Below are 16707 nucleotides of genomic sequence, written 5' to 3' on the forward strand. Positions count from 1 at the left end.
GTGAGATTGTTGGCTGGTGACTGACAAATGTTGGCTATGCGGAGCATCAGACCATCAGAAGAAAGACTGTCCTAAGAGGGCAAAAGTTCCTACACAGTTCATAGCAGGCAGAGGTAGAGGTGAGAGCTCTGGAGGGCAGAGACAATAATCAGAGACTGTGGACAGACCCGATACAAGAGGTCCAGCCAGGGTCTATGCTATGCGAACCAGGGAAGATGAGGAAGCTCCAGATGTAATAGTTGGTGAGTTTTCTTTATGTGATCATACAGTTTATGCTTTAATTGATCCTGGATCATCTCATTCATACATTAGCATACAGAAACCTTGGGTTAAAGGGTTAGCAGTTGTGTATGTGAGTCAGGGTATGTTGGTTACTAATCCATTAGGAGATGTAGTAAAAACCCATACAGTGGTCAAAAGCTATCCAATTGTTATACATGGAAAGGAGTTTCTAGGAGATCTTATGGAATTACCATTTAGAGAATTTGATGTGATTCTGGGTATGGATTGGCTATCCAGACACCAGGCTATAGTTGATTGTGCAAAGAAAAGGGTGACATTATATACAACAGCAGGGGAAGAGATAATAGTAGTCGGGAAGCGGCGAGAGATTTCTGGGTAATGTGATATCAGCCATGGCAGCAAAGAGATTAGTTCAGAAGGGTTGTGAAGCATACTTGGTATGTGCATTACAAGCAGAGAAAAAAAAGTCAAAAGTGCAAGACATACCAACAGTGTGTGATTATCCAGATGTATTTCCAGAAGAGTTACCAGGGTTACCACCAAGGAGGGAAGTGGAGTTTACCATAAATGTCTATCCTGGAGCAGCACCAGTATCAATTGCACCTTATAGAATGGACACCAGCAGAGTTAAAAGAGTTAAAGATTCAGCTACAGGAGTTATTGGATAAAGGCTTTATCAGACCAGTGTATCACCTTGGGGAGCACCGGTATTATTTGTAAAGAAGAAAGATGGATCATTCAGACTGTGCATTGACTACAGACAACTGAACAAACTGACAATCAAGAATAAGTATCCATTGCCTCGAATTGATGATTTGTTTGATCAGCTAAAGGGTGCAGGTATGTTTTCTAAGATCGACCTTAGGTCGGGATACCATCAGTTGCGGATAAAGGAAGAAGATATCGCTAAGACTGCATTCAGGACCCGATATGGTCACTATGAATTTAGTAATGCCATTCGGTCTCACAAATGCACCAGCGGTTTTCATGGATCTCATGAACCGCGTGTTTCATTCATATCTGGATCAGTTTGTGGTAGTGTTTATAGATGACATTTTGATCTACTCCAGAGACAGGGTTGAACATGATAAACATTTGCGGATTGTACTTCAGACACTGAGGGATAAACAGCTGTATGCCAAGCTCAGTAAGTGTGAGTTTTGGCTGGAAGAAGTTTCTTTCTTAGGACATGTGGTGTCATCGGAGGGTATCAGAGTGGATCCTAAGAAGATTGAAGCTATTGTTGATTGGAGACCACCCAGAAATGTCACAGAAGTTCAAAGTTTTCTGGGTTTAGCCGGTTATTACAGAAGGTTCATAAAGGGATTCTCTATCATTGCATCACCTTTAACAAGATTATTGAAAAAGCGGTTGTATTCCAATGGGATGATAGATGTCAGCAGAGTTTTGACACTTTGAAGAAAAAGTTGACTGAAGCACCAGTGTTGACCCAGCCAGTGTCAGGTAAAGACTTTGAGATTTACAGTGATGCCTCTCATATTGGGTTAGGATGTACTCATGCAAGACAGGAAAGTGGTAGCTTATGTCTCCAGACAATTGAAGCCACATGAATTGAATTATCCAACCCATGATTTAGAATTGGCAGCCATTGTTCTAGCATTCAAAGTATGGCGGCATTATCTGTACGGTGAAAGGTTACATTTACACAGATCATCAGAGTTTAAAGTATTTACCGACACAGAAGGACTTGAATTCAAGACAACGAAGTGGATGCAGATTCTGGCTAATTATGATTATGTCATTAATTACCATCCAGGCAAAGCTAATGTGGTAGCTGATGCCCTTAGCCGGAAATCATTGTTTGCTTTGAGAGCAATGAGAATTAGCATGAGTTGCAACAGCAGGGAGTTATTCTAGCACAGATGCAAGTACAGCCATCTTGGGTTCAGGAAGTTGCAGAAGCACAGAAGAAAGATGCACAAACAGCACTATGGGTGAAACAAGTACAGGAAGATCATGGTGGGAAATTCAGATTGGATAACAGTGGAGTCTTATTCTATGAAGACAGAGTTGTTGTACCACAGATAGGGGAGCTTAGACAAAAGATTCTGCATGAAGCTCATAACAGTCCATACACAATGCATCCAGGTAGTACCAAGATGTATCAGATTTGAAGAAAGGCTATTGGTGGCCAGGCATGAAGACAGACATCGGAAATGTTGTAACAAGATGTTTAACATGTCAACAAGTAAAAGCAGAATATCAACTGCCAGCTGGGTTGCTTCATCCAATAACAGTGCCAACATGGAAATGGGATCAGATCACGATGATTTTGTTACTGGCTTACCTCAGACGCAGCAGAAGCATGATGCAGTATGGGTAATTGTAGACAGATTAACCAAATCTGCACACTTTCTACCAGTTAGGATGGACTATTCTCTGGACAAGTTAGCAGACATTTATGTTAGAGAAATAGTTCGACTACATGGAGTTCCATCATCCATTATATCTGATCGTGATCCAAGGTTTACATCGAAGTTTGGGGTAAACTGCAGGAAGCATTAGGAACGAAATTGCATTTCAGCACTGCATTTCATCCTCAAACAGATGGCCAATCAGAGAGAGTCATTCAAATCCTGGAAGACATGATGAGATCATGTGTTATAGAATTTGAAGGCAGTTGGGACAAATATGTACCTCTCATGGAATTTGCCTACAACAACAGCTACCAATCGAGCATTAAGATGGCACCATATGAAGCATTGTATGGTAGACAATGCAGGACACCTGTGTTGGACAGAACTTAGTGAGAAGAAGATTTTGGGTCCAGATTTGGTTAGAGAAACAGAAGAGAAAGTAGAAATCATCAGAAAACGGCTGAAAGAAGCAAGTGATCGACAGAAGTCCTATGCTGATTTAAAGAGAAAGGATATTGAGTACTCGGTCGGTGATAAAGTATTTCTGAAAGTTTCACCATGGAAAAAGATCCTAAGGTTTGGACGAAAGGGTAAGCTGAGTCCTAGGTTCATTGGTCCATACGAGATTGTTGAACGTGTAGGACCATTAGCCTATCGCCTAGCGTTACCTTCAACCTTAGATCGGATTCATAATGTTTTTCATGTATCAATGGTAAGGAGATACAGATCAGACCCATCACATGTGTTATCAGCAGAAGAGATTGAAATTCAGCCAGATCTCACTTATGAAGAAGAACCTATTCAGATCCTAGCCAGAGAAATTAAAGAATTACGGAACAAGAAAATAGCATTGGTAAAAGTTCTTTGGAGGAATCATAAGACAGAAGAAGCAACTTGGGAATCTAAGAAACCATGCGACACAGTATCCGCATTTATTCACAACAGGTAAACTTCGGGACGAAGTTTTTATTTAGGAGGGGAGAATATTGTCATGGTCCTGCCCTGGTTAGTATTGTCCGATTTGGGGCCTTCCGTACGAGTACCCCTCACGGCTTTGTCCCTTGAGTGTCCCAAACCTGGGGTGCCACCCAAAAGCGCGCTAACCAGTTCAGATACCACCCCTCTTATGTACAGTCTGAACACCCTGTGTAGCCGATGTGGGATTCGCCTAAGGTGTAGTGCCCCAAACCTGGGATGTCACATACACCCCCCTTAGGGACTCAGCGTCCTCGCTGAGGTTTGCCCCACCACCGGCCAGAGGGACAAGGCTCTGGCTCTGATACCAATTGTCATGGTCCTGCCTTGGTTAGTATTGTCCGCTTTGGGGCCTTCCGTACGAGTACCCCTCACGGCTTTGTCCCTTGAGTGTCCCAAACCTGGGGTGCCACCCAAAAGCGCGCTAACCAGTTCAGATACCACCCCTCTTATGTACAGTCTGAACACCCTGTGCGTAGCCGATGTGGGATTCGCCTAAGGTGTAGTGCCCCAAACCTGGGATGTCACAAACTTCATCTCTTTAGTATCTATAATAGAATTTTGTCATGTATTTCCATCTTGAGGATCCTCATCTTCATCATCATCTTCTTCATGTCCTTCTTCTTCGTCTTCTTCTTGTTCTTCTTCTGAAGTACCCAAGATGATATGTTCTTCTTCCTCCCCATCTGATACACCTATGTCAACATAAGTTCCATTTTCATCATCCAGTTTCTCAGTTATATCTTCAACTAGTTGCATCAGTTGCCTATCGACCTCTACTTCTTAAAATGGGTCAGAGATTGAAAGTGCAGCAGTTTGTTTGCTTTCAACTTCTAATACAACTGCGCTAGCCTTGATTTTGCAAACTACCATCCAATCTAGTCGATCCCGTTTCATCAATGGATATGGAACATAGTAGTACACTTACACAGCTTGCATCGTCAGCACAAAAGGTTCATACTTCATATATCTTCTTCTATGATGAATATCTACAAGGTTATACATTGAATGAACCTTTATACTTAAAGTGGGATCAAACCATTCACATTTGAATAATATTGTGTGCTTTATTAGTAGCGCTGGATATTATAACTCTAAAACCTCAAACAACTTTCTATAAAAATTGTTTGACATGTCACTATAGTTTGATCCCTTTATGCAAACGCCATTATTCATTGTCTTTCTACTTGTGTCTTATCCCTCGGTGTGAAACTTGTAACCATTTACGAAGTAACCATAGTAGGCATTTGCTATCGGTAAAGGTCCTCCCGGTAGATCAATAATGACTTTATTCAAAATATTACGTTCTTGAGTTTCAAGCAATCTCATGTGTTCCACCGTCGCATTAGATGCATATAGCCTTTGCCGGCGAGGAATCAGAGGAAAGTAATACATCTTCTTGAAGGACTTCTCTTTTTGTACTCTACCAGTCCCTTGACCACGCCTTTTACAGAACTTTCATACTCTCAATTCAAAGTCAATCCCCAGCATATCATACAATTATTTCGACAATAATTAATCTTTTCCACTAGTAATCCTAACCCTATACTAATTTCTTTCGACAAAATTATCCACCATGGAATGCCCTTCAGGCAACATTTCTTTCGATAATTGCACGAAATCATCATAACACCTTTCTAAAAGTGGTGCTCCGACTTTATATGCAACCATCGTGCAACCACATATTGAATTTAATGGTTTTGGCATCCTAGGCCACAATTCACTATTAGCGGCACTCAGCATGTCAAATAAGCATTGTGTTGCGAGGTTGGGTGATTCCTCCATGTTGTCCCAACGGAATTTTGGCCCAGCAGCATCGAGTGCTCTGACATATTTGTCTCATTTTTACTACTATCTTCATAATCTATACTCTCAAACGTTTGACATTATATTTAGATACAATATATTAAAATATATAATAAATTTAAATAGAGAAAAAAAACCAACAACAATGTAATTTAAAACTACAAGAAAAGGCAGTTTAGAATATCAATCAACTAGTTAGTTAGGCTTAGCTAATTTAAAACTACCTACAGCAAATTAAACTACATGCAATCAAGTTTAGGGATAATAAACAAATTTGCAAATTAAACTAGCAAATTCAAAGTCTAGCAATATGACTAAAATACTAACATGTTAAGCTATCCAAGTGAGCCTATATCCTTCTAAAAAAAAAAAAAATTCAGCCGTATATAAAATCACAAAATACTAAAAAAAATCAACCCTATACAAAATACAAAATATTAAACCTTGTGTTTGATCCCCTATGTAATTTGTCTTATTGCTTTTAAAAGCTTATTTCTAGATAGATTTGTATAAATATCTCATAGTAAAAAAAAAAAAAGGATCTAATTAAACTTGTTAACGTGTTTTGCTTTCACATTTTGTAAAAAGCATATTCCTTTTAACGTATTTTGTTTATCAAGTTTGATATTTGTAGCTAACCTCATTTACAATATCAAATTTTAAATTTGGAATCCTATTTTTAAAAAATCAAACTTTGAATACCTTTAACAGTAGAAAAATTAACAAACTATTCTCAGTATATCACAATTATAAGCAAATAATCTATTATCAGTATGTCTAGAAAATATTAATCATTAGTAACAAACCAAACTTTGAATTAATAAACCAAACATATCATATTACACTTAATCAATGAAATAGACAACATTGAACACAAAATAAACGATTAATCATCAAAATAATGAGATAGAAGGCAAAACATTCAATTTTTATTAAAGAATAATCACAATAGAATAAAAAAATTAAAAACGAAAACGAAGGAACCTGGACTGTAGGCGCGAGAAGGAGAGAGGCCATAGGAACCACTGGTGGGGAGGGGAATCCCATCGAAACCCACCTCGACGGTCGACGGATGGCGAGGAACAGGAAGAGGCGCACAGCTTTTGAGAGAGGAAGAAACTGCGACTGTGGTCGCACAACGAAGGAGACTGGGGTTTTTTAACCCTTAAAAATTATGACTGACATCATCCATCGCCAATTGACCGCAATACTAGTGGACGTGTCAAAAAAAAAAAGGGTCATAAATTTACATATTTGGTCGTAAATTAGTCGTAAATTGTTAAACAAATAAATACATGTGTCGCTCATCGAAGCGATGAATTTTGTGACCAATCTCATCTGTCGTAAACCTGTAGATTTCCTAACGGTCGCAATTCCATCGCCGATTTGTTGCAAAAGTGCCCGCCAATTTCCCCCATGTAAATTTGCGACCAATTGAATGTCGATCGCAAAAGTGGTCGCAATGAAGTCGCAGATTCGTCGCACATGTATCGCAAATCTTGTCATTATTTAATCACTATAAGCAAATCAGTTGCAAATGAGCGACTAAAGAGGCGGTCGCTAAAATCGATCACAATTTGGCATTTTTTTTTTTGTAGTGATTCATTTAACACTTATGGCTCCACCAGTTCATAATTCAGAGCATCCTAGATCGCAGTCTTCTTCCGATACTCATACTGGTACTTAGGGTGATGATACCATCTAAGTTGACTTTATTCGCTTTGTATTAACAGGTATAAGCTTATTAGTACATATAAGACATATTGTTGTTTCTATTTGTGAGAATTTCTATTGCCTTGATATTTTAAATATTCAATAATGATAACTTTCTTTGTTTGATTTTAAATTAATTTTATTAAAAATATATAAATTATAAAATTAGAAATATGAGAGGATTAGAATATTCATAAATGTGAAAATATGAAAATGTTTGGAGCCAGATAGATAAATAGGTAAATAGCAAGAGATTTAGAAATGAATTAGAGGCGGATTTTATGTGCCAATGATAAAGTTTAGAAACGGATCTTAGCAACAGATGATACTTTAGCAATGGAATTAGAAATGAATTCAAGAACGGAAAAATTTTAATTTGTGTTCCTCATATGTAAGAACGGAAATTAGAAACAGAAACAAATCAATAGAAACGGATTTAGAAACCTTTCCTCAAGAGCCAAGGTTCGTGTGAATTTTAAAATCTGAATCTGAACCAGATCGGAACCGGCAGTTTCGGTCCGGTTCTGTCACGACCCATTTCCGTGGGCCGGACCGGCACTAGGGCCCAGGTAAGCTTAAGGCCCCCGAGGCCCGTAGTAAGCCTAAATCTCAATTAACACATAGTATCTAACCAGGGCCTATTCACAATAAATTATAATCACATTATGGGCTTACTGGCTCACCTGCAGCTAATTACATAATATTTAATTTATAGTGTAGTGCTAACAATAAATCCAATAGTAATACACAACCCTATAACTGCGGAGTTCATAATAATCTGATAATAGAGTAACTTATACATCCAAAATTAGACAACAGAAATGTAAAGTTTACATTTATAACTCTGCGGAGAAGATTGCAGAGCTTCAGTCGAATCAGCTGCTTCCTAGTACCTGGGAGGTTTGGAGAGAAGGGGGTGAGTTTTACAACTCAGTGAATAATAATAATAATACACACCACATACAGTCAAGCAAAATGCACCCTAGTATACTGAATGAACACACAACAGTCAATCATATGACATTACATCAGCACCTACAAACAATATCACCTTCAAATAATCACATCACGTGGAAATTAGTCAGTGGAGTCACCGAACCCCCGATGAGCCGTCCTCCCACATGGCTCATCCTCTCACATGTGCACCAGGGAGCCGATCCCCCATACTGGCCGACCGGTCTAATCCTCACTTGACCAGCCCTCTCATTGTTTTTCCATTATCTCTTTTCTTTTCCATACCAACAGGAGGCAACCCGGTCGTCTCCATCAAATCTAGATCATCAGGCGCTCACAACAGGAGGCCACCCTGCGGGCTGCGATCAAATCTAGATTATCCGGTGCGCCCAATAAAGAAGCCAACCTGTGGTTAACAGTAACGGTAACGGTAGGTGCACACGGGGGCGCCGATCTCCCATTTACCCGGCTAACAGAAACAGAATCAGGATCCATATAACAGAATCAGAATATAACAGAAATCAGAATCAGGATCCGTATAACAGAAACAGTCTCACAAACCCATGGTGACCCACTTCATCCCAATTCCACACAAACAAGGCACAGTATATGCACAGCACAAGTAATCAAACAATTCTTTCAACGTATTACACCAATTTCATCCAAATGCACAATTATATATAAGTATAATTATAATGATCGTAACATAATATATATGATAAAATACTTGTAATATATTGTAAATATGTAAATAAAAATATAATGTTTATGAATAAATGTTATGCAAATGCAGTGTTGATATATTATTTATTATTACTCACAGTGATGGAGAGCGAAATTCTAGCTTTGATGTTGTCCTGGAGGAGCACTAGATGGACCCGGGCGATCTAAGCAAAGTAAGAATGACACAAAAAGAATAACTCTATCAGACAAAATATTTCTTTACCCTTCTAATAATTTTATTTTATATTCTAAATTTTTCTACGTAATTTAATCTCGATATTTAATTTCTTTTCTGTAATAAATTTTTATTTCTCTATCTAACTCTATTTCATTTATTTTCTTCTAAAATCTATTTTATTTCCTACCGAAATCTATTTTAATTTCCACCGAAATTTATTTTATTTTTTTACTGAAATTTATTTTATTTTCTACCGAAATTTCGACAGCATCTCCCCTAAAAATTGGACTATCCACCTGTTAAAATATCAACAATTTATTTAATAATTCCAAACCACACAGCCCATCCGTCGGGCATTCAATCAATGCAATTTTTCCCGTCCTCCATCCAAATAGTAATATCAAAATTACATTCAACCTTAACATCAACCTACATCCATAATTTATAAATTAAAATTACATACATATAATCTACCTTCAATCCACACTTAAATTCCATAAATTTTATTATTACCAAAATTTCCTAATAAATTATTTAATACTGAATTTAATTTTAACTAACTATTATTTTTATTAATCAATAATTACTTCATATTAATTAATCAATAACTATTTTGAATTCATTTTAAACTAACTAAACAACTAAAATTACTAACTAAATATTTTATTTATCAATAAATTAATACTATTTAAATTAATTACTCAAGATTACTAAAATCAATTACTAAAATCAAGTTAATCAACTAAAATTGTTAGAATTAAACTAACTAAATGACTAAATTTAATTAACTATCATTAATAAAATTAAATTAACGAAAATGTAGTTAAATTAATTTATACCCCAAATATAATTTTTTTTTTTGTCGAATTTTTGCTAGATCGGAAATTTGCTCGTGTTGGATCGGAGCTACGCACGCCAGAAGTGGTCCGATCCGACTGACAGTGGCAAGGGAAGGCGAAGGTGGCACGATCTGGTGGTGTTTCTGCGACAGGGAGCTGCAGCGGTGGCTGGGTGATCTGGCAGAGGGCGGAGGTGCGGCTGGCGGTGAGGCTTGAAGCTGGTGCTGCTGCTGTAGGCGCGACAGACCTGGCAGAGGGCCGACTGTGGCGCGCGGAGGAGCTACGGGACGTGCTGGCGCGCGATGGAGGCGGTGCGACTGCAACTGGCGCGCGGTGGTGATCGGCCGACGTTGCTGGAGTTGCTGGCAGTGACGCAGACACAGTTGCAGGGAAGAAGAAAGGGAAAGAAAGAAAGAAAAAGGAAAGAAAGAAAGAAAGAAAGAAGAAGAAGAAGAGAAGAAGAAGAAGAAGAGAGGGAGGAGGAGGCGCGGTGGCTGTGTTGGTGGAGTGGAGGTGGGGCGCTGGTGAGGATGAGAAGTAGAGGTGCAGCGCTGGAGATAAAAAGAAAAGAAATAGATGTTTCTAGATGGTTTGGGTCGAACCGGTTCGATTCGGTTCGATTCGACCCAAATCTTTGATTTTCAATTGGTTTTCGGCTTTTTCAATCGGTTTTCGATTCGATTTCTCACAGTGTTCGCAATAAAATATTAAAATAAATTTCCAAGCTGTCGGTTTATTAAATTTAATTGGAAAATCTTTGAAAATAAAAATTCGGGTTGTTTCAGTCTTCCCCCCTTTAAAAAAAATTCGTCCTCGAATTTTCTAAGTGACAAGAAACAAGGATGCAACAGTTGTTTACGACAATAGTGGCTGTACTTCTCACATAATGCTGCAACTGCTAAAAGTTATGACATTCATATTAAGTATTCTTATGAGCAGTTAGATATCTACCTTATCACCATAGTTAATTTAAACTTGAGTTGTACTATATCTACAAGTCATCAAATCAAGTAAAATATTCATAACCCAAGGCACAGATTTGACTCTAGTAGCCACCGTTATGCATAAGAATGTAAGTTCCACATAGCCTCTGCTCAAGTGAGGATTATTAATCTCGTTAGCTATATATCATGTGACCTACATTGATGTATCGTCATTTATTCTCTCACTAGCTATCATAGGCAATGATCATCACTCCATAAGAAACTCATATACCAACCCAGTATTTAATCTTACTGATATAAGAATCAGCATACTCAATCCAATTTACTACTATCTCAAGTTGGACTCCTTATTTTAAAATTCAAAACCTATAGGCTGACTCATCCATTTTCCATCAATTCCAATTCCATATATTTGCCCTCATAATCATTGAAGTTGTTCATAATTAAATAAGATGATGGCTGCCAAATCAAGAAAGTTTTCGATTCTTATCAAATTCTGCCATTAAGTACTATGTGATCATTTCCAATTAAAGAGAACAAATTCTTGCCACTACTACAAGCTTATTTCAAACAAAATCATGACACTTCTCTAGCTAATTGCTATCAACTGATAGGAGATCTTGGCTTCTATCCCAAGCACATCACCTATTTAACAACTTAACCATTTTCCAACGAAAGATATACAATCTCTTTTCAAATCCTACTAATAAGAATCCCCTAAAAACAAGTAGCACATCAACTATAAAGAGAATTTAAATTCACCATCAAATCCCTATTTTAGTTTTTAACTTCTCTATTCCTCTTTCCAATTTGTCATACCATACCATTTCTTAACTAACTGTGACAAGAATTTATGCAACTAGCCAAGTTAGCTGTTGTCATGCCAGATAATTCTTCATTTATTTTCTAGAATTTGTAATCGCCAATCTATGATACTCACTTCCATAAAGAGATCCAGCCTACAATCAAGATGTAAAATTCTCCAAACCGTAGTTTATATTCAATTTATCTATTTCATCTATCCTTAATCAATTTTAGAACTAAGTTAACGTATTTAGAAATCAAGAATCCTAAACAAGTAGTGCCCTTTTTTTTTGCTCAAGCTAAGTAAGAGATTAAGGATGTTAAAACCTATAATCCAACTCCTAATTAAACTATGTCCTTTGTTTTATGCCGATGAATATTCAAATAATAATATCATTAGGTTATTTTATTCTTTTTTTTTTTTTTCCAAGTCTATCTTAATGTCTATCACCTGCAAAATTTGTAAAATTTATATCTCATACGATGTAGGAATATTTTCAACCTTAATTATGTTCTCTCTATGTTCTTTACTCTAAATAAGGTTAATACCTCATTGAATTCTTCAAAATGGACCTAACAAATTAAGTAGTCTCTTAAGCCACAAGATATGTCACATCAGCCATTTATAACACAATAATATTCATTCAATCATAATTGCCACCAATTACTAAGAACTTCAGAATAGCTTTACATTGACTCCAATAATATCTTAATGACTCTCATCCTAATTGATATCTCAATAATTCCATGAGCAATTTTCATTTATTAATGATCTGATCGACACCCATGAGTTAGCATTCCAATAATCTTAAACCATACCGTTATCACATCCAATAATCCTATAGTTTATATTTTCAGTTTTCAAATACTACCATGTATTCTCCTCGCTAAAATTGTTAAACTATCCCAAATTCACCTATTTATTCTTATACCAAGTTTCACTGTTCCAAACAAATAGTAAATTCAAACTTAGCTAGCTTACTAATGAAATAAAATAATTTAATTACATCCATGTTCTACTAAGGACATAAATATAACTAACCTTCTTTATCCAATAAAACAAGTATCTTGCACGAATTGCACTAATTAATAGAAAGTCCTTATGTTTATATGCTTTCCACAAACAAGTTACATGTATTCACATTCATTGTCATCTTAAGCTAAGTCCCATGATCTTTTATCAACTCTTATTCCCAGTTATTACTATTAATAACACTTATCACACTATATTTATAAGCTCAATGTGTGGATTCAATTAATATAACTCATAAAACTATTTTCTAACCAAATGCCATCAAGTTACAGAAGTGAGAATTTTCTTATCTCTTTCTCTCAAGTAGAAAGTCTTTCTTAATATATAATAACAGGACTAGATCCATCCTAACTCATCTAATTCATTAGTATAACATCAATTCAATAATTGGACAGTTATCTCTCCATGTCCGATGTCATTCATCAATACACTTAATCATCATAGCCCACTATTTACATAATTTCCTTATAGAGTCGTTTCTCGGATCATAGAATCTCCTATTAAACAAAAATCATTGTTTGTATATACCATCGAGTGTGCAACAACTATTTTAAACATCAAATGACTAAATACCATTAGCTTTAATTCTTATTTATACCATATTAAACCATAAGATGCCACAATCCACACAATATCCATCACTAAATACATAAAGATTAGAGTACTTTATCTCTTACTAAGAATCACAATTTACGTTTCTTATAACCACAATAATTTATATTATTCCCTATATTCACACACCAAAGAAATAGTTGCTAAATACAATAATACACTTTACTCTACCAAGTAGTCATTACTCATAAATAAAACTCACTTCATATAGTAATTCCACCAATATTATTTATTATGAAAAATACTCATCACCAATTATTATAGCAAATCACACCAAATCCTTCAATATTCAAACCTTATAAAAATCATGTATATCCATTCCATCTAGAAAAATACTCATCTCAATAATTATAAGCAATTCTACTAACCAACATCATGTAAATTTCATCAAATACATATACTAATTCAATACTCTAGTTAAATGGATTCTAATGTCCTCAAATTCAAATCATTTAGTTCTCTTATTAAATAATTAGCAACTCATTCTCAATTCCGCAGGCACACGTATACAAACATTCATGCAGTCTTCAATATATATATTTATTCAACACGTATTAAATAAAAATAATACTTTCATCATTTAACTTTAACTTATTAATCATATAACTTATCTTCTTACCTACTTAAATTATATATGAATATTATTTAATCCATAGAAAGATTTTTTTGCTTAAACCATCCCTTAGCATCAGTAACTAAATCACATTTCTAAAGAACAAGGATACAGATTTTAATCATTAAACAACTTGACTTTATCCTAGCTGCGAATAACGCTGAATGGGAAGCAAGGAAAACTATGTCAAGACATGACAGGAATTACTCCGCAGTTACTTCTAAACTTATAAACCTATGCTCTGATACCACCTTTGTCACGACCCATTTCCGTGGGCCGGACCGGCACTAGGGCCCAGGTAAGCTTAAGGCCCCCGAGGCCCGTAGTAAGCCTAAATCTCAATTAACACATAGTATCTAACCAGGGCCTATTCACAATAAATTATAATCACATTATGGGCTTACTGGCTCACCTGCAGCTAATTACATAATATTTAATTTATAGTGTAGTGCTAACAATAAATCCAATAGTAATACACAACCCTATAACTGCGGAGTTCAATAATAATCTGATAATAGAGTAACTTATACATCCAAAATTAGACAACAGAAATGTAAAGTTTACATTTATAACTCTGCGGAGAAGATTGCAGAGCTTCAGTCGAATCAGCTGCCTAGTACCTGGGAGGTTTGGAGAGAAGGGGGTGAGTTTTACAACTCAGTGAATAATAATAAATAATACACACCACATACAGTCAAGCAAAATGCACCCTAGTATACTGAATGAACACACAACAGTCAATCATATGACATTACATCAGCACCTACAAACAATATCACCTTCAAATAATCACATCACGTGGAAATTAGTCAGTGGAGTCACCGAACCCCCGATGAGCCGTCCTCCCACATGGCTCATCCTCTCACATGTGCACCAGGGAGCCGATCCCCCATACTGGCCGACCGGTCTAATCCTCACTTGACCAGCCCTCTCATTGTTTTTCCATTATCTCTTTTCTTTTCCATACCAACAGGAGGCAACCCGGTCGTCTCCATCAAATCTAGATCATCAGGCGCTCACAACAGGAGGCCACCCTGCGGGCTGCGATCAAATCTAGATTATCCGGTGCGCCCAATAAAGAAGCCAACCTGTGGTTAACAGTAACGGTAACGGTAGGTGCACACGGGGGCGCCGATCTCCCATTTACCCGGCTAACAGAAACAGAATCAGGATCCATATAACAGAATCAGAATATAACAGAAATCAGAATCAGGATCCGTATAACAGAAACAGTCTCACAAACCCATGGTGACCCACTTCATCCCAATTCCACACAAACAAGGCACAGTATATGCACAGCACAAGTAATCAAACAATTCTTTCAACGTATTACACCAATTTCATCCAAATGCACAATTATATATAAGTATAATTATAATGATCGTAACATAATATATGATAAAATACTTGTAATATATTGTAAATATGTAAATAAATATAATGTTTATGAATAAATGTTATGCAAATGCAGTGTTGATATACATTATTTATTATTACTCACAGTGATGGAGAGCGAAATTCTAGCTTTGATGTTGTCCTGGAGGAGCACTAGATGGACCCGGGCGATCTAAGCAAAGTAAGAATGACACAAAAAGAATAACTCTATCAGACAAAATATTCTTTACCCTTCTAATAATTTTATTTTATATTCTAAATTTTTCTACGTAATTTAATCTCGATATTTAATTTCTTTTCTGTAATAAATTTTATTTCTCTATCTAACTCTATTTCATTTATTTTCTTCTAAAATCTATTTTATTTCCTACCGAAATCTATTTTAATTTCCACCGAAATTTATTTTATTTTTTTACTGAAAATTTTATTTTCTACCGAAATTTCGACAGCATCTCCCCTAAAAATTGGACTATCCACCTGTTAAAATATCAACAATTTATTTAATAATTCCAAACCACACAGCCCATCCGTCGGGCATTCAATCAATGCAATTTTTCCCGTCCTCCATCCAAATAGTAATATCAAAATTACATTCAACCTTAACATCAACCGACCCAGAAGGAGAAAGAAAAGGACAGACAGATAAACCGGCAAGCCACACGGAAAGGCCAGAAATGAGAGACCAAAAGCCAAATAAAAAATGAAAAAACTAACTATATTTATAATCAATAATACTTCATATTAATCAATAACTATTTTGAATTCATTTTAAACTAACTAAACAACTAAAATTACTAAAAAATTTTATTATCAATAAATTAATACTATTTAAATTAATTACTCAAGATTACTAAAATCAATTACTAAAATCAAGTTAATCAACTAAAATTGTTAGAATTAAACTAACTAAAATGACTAAATTTAATTAACTATCGTTAATAAAATTAAATTAACGAAAATGTAGTTAAATTAATTTATACCCCAAATATAATTTTTTTTTTGTCGAATTTTTGCTAGATCGGAAATTTGCTCGTGTTGGATCGGAGCTACGCACGCCAGAAGTGGTCCGATCCGACTGACAGTGGCAAGGGAAGGCGAAGGTGGCACGATCTGGTGGTGTTTCTGCGACAGGGAGCTGCAGCGGTGGCTGGGTGATCTGGCAGAGGGCGGAGGTGCGGCTGGCGGTGAGGCTTGAAGCTGGTGCTGCTGCTGTAGGCGCGACAGACCTGGCAGAGGGCCGACTGTGGCGCGCGGAGGAGCTACGGGACGTGCTGGCGCGCGATGGAGGCGGTGCGACTGCAACTGGGCGCGGTGGTGATCGGCCGACGTTGCTGGAGTTGCTGGCAGTGACGCAGACACAGTTGCAGGGAAGAAGAAAGGGAAAGAAAGAAAGAAAAAAGGAAAGAAAGAAAGAAAGAAAGAAGAAGAAGAAGAAGAAGAGAAGAAGAAGAAGAGAGGGAGGAGGAGGCGCGGTGGCTGTGTTGGTGGAGTGGAGGT

General features: G+C 36.6%; 1 long non-coding RNA gene across 1 annotated transcript; it reads right to left on the reverse strand.

Annotated features, from left to right (window-relative positions):
• Positions 1–7756: 7756 nt before the first annotated feature.
• Positions 7757–16615, reverse strand: LOC149492234 (uncharacterized). The gene is made up of 3 exons (XR_016319077.1): positions 16191–16615; positions 15317–15382; positions 7757–8008 (listed from the first exon to the last, which is right to left on the reverse strand). It is a non-coding gene; the product is annotated as an uncharacterized LOC149492234 (long non-coding RNA).
• Between the last annotated feature and the right edge of the window lie 92 nt (positions 16616–16707).

This window comes from Jatropha curcas, unplaced genomic scaffold, assembly GCF_041381405.1.
Source record: "Jatropha curcas cultivar XTBG-Jc1 unplaced genomic scaffold, XTBG_Jcur_1.0 HiC_scaffold_46_pilon, whole genome shotgun sequence".
NCBI classification, from domain to species: Eukaryota; Viridiplantae; Streptophyta; class Magnoliopsida; order Malpighiales; family Euphorbiaceae; genus Jatropha; species Jatropha curcas.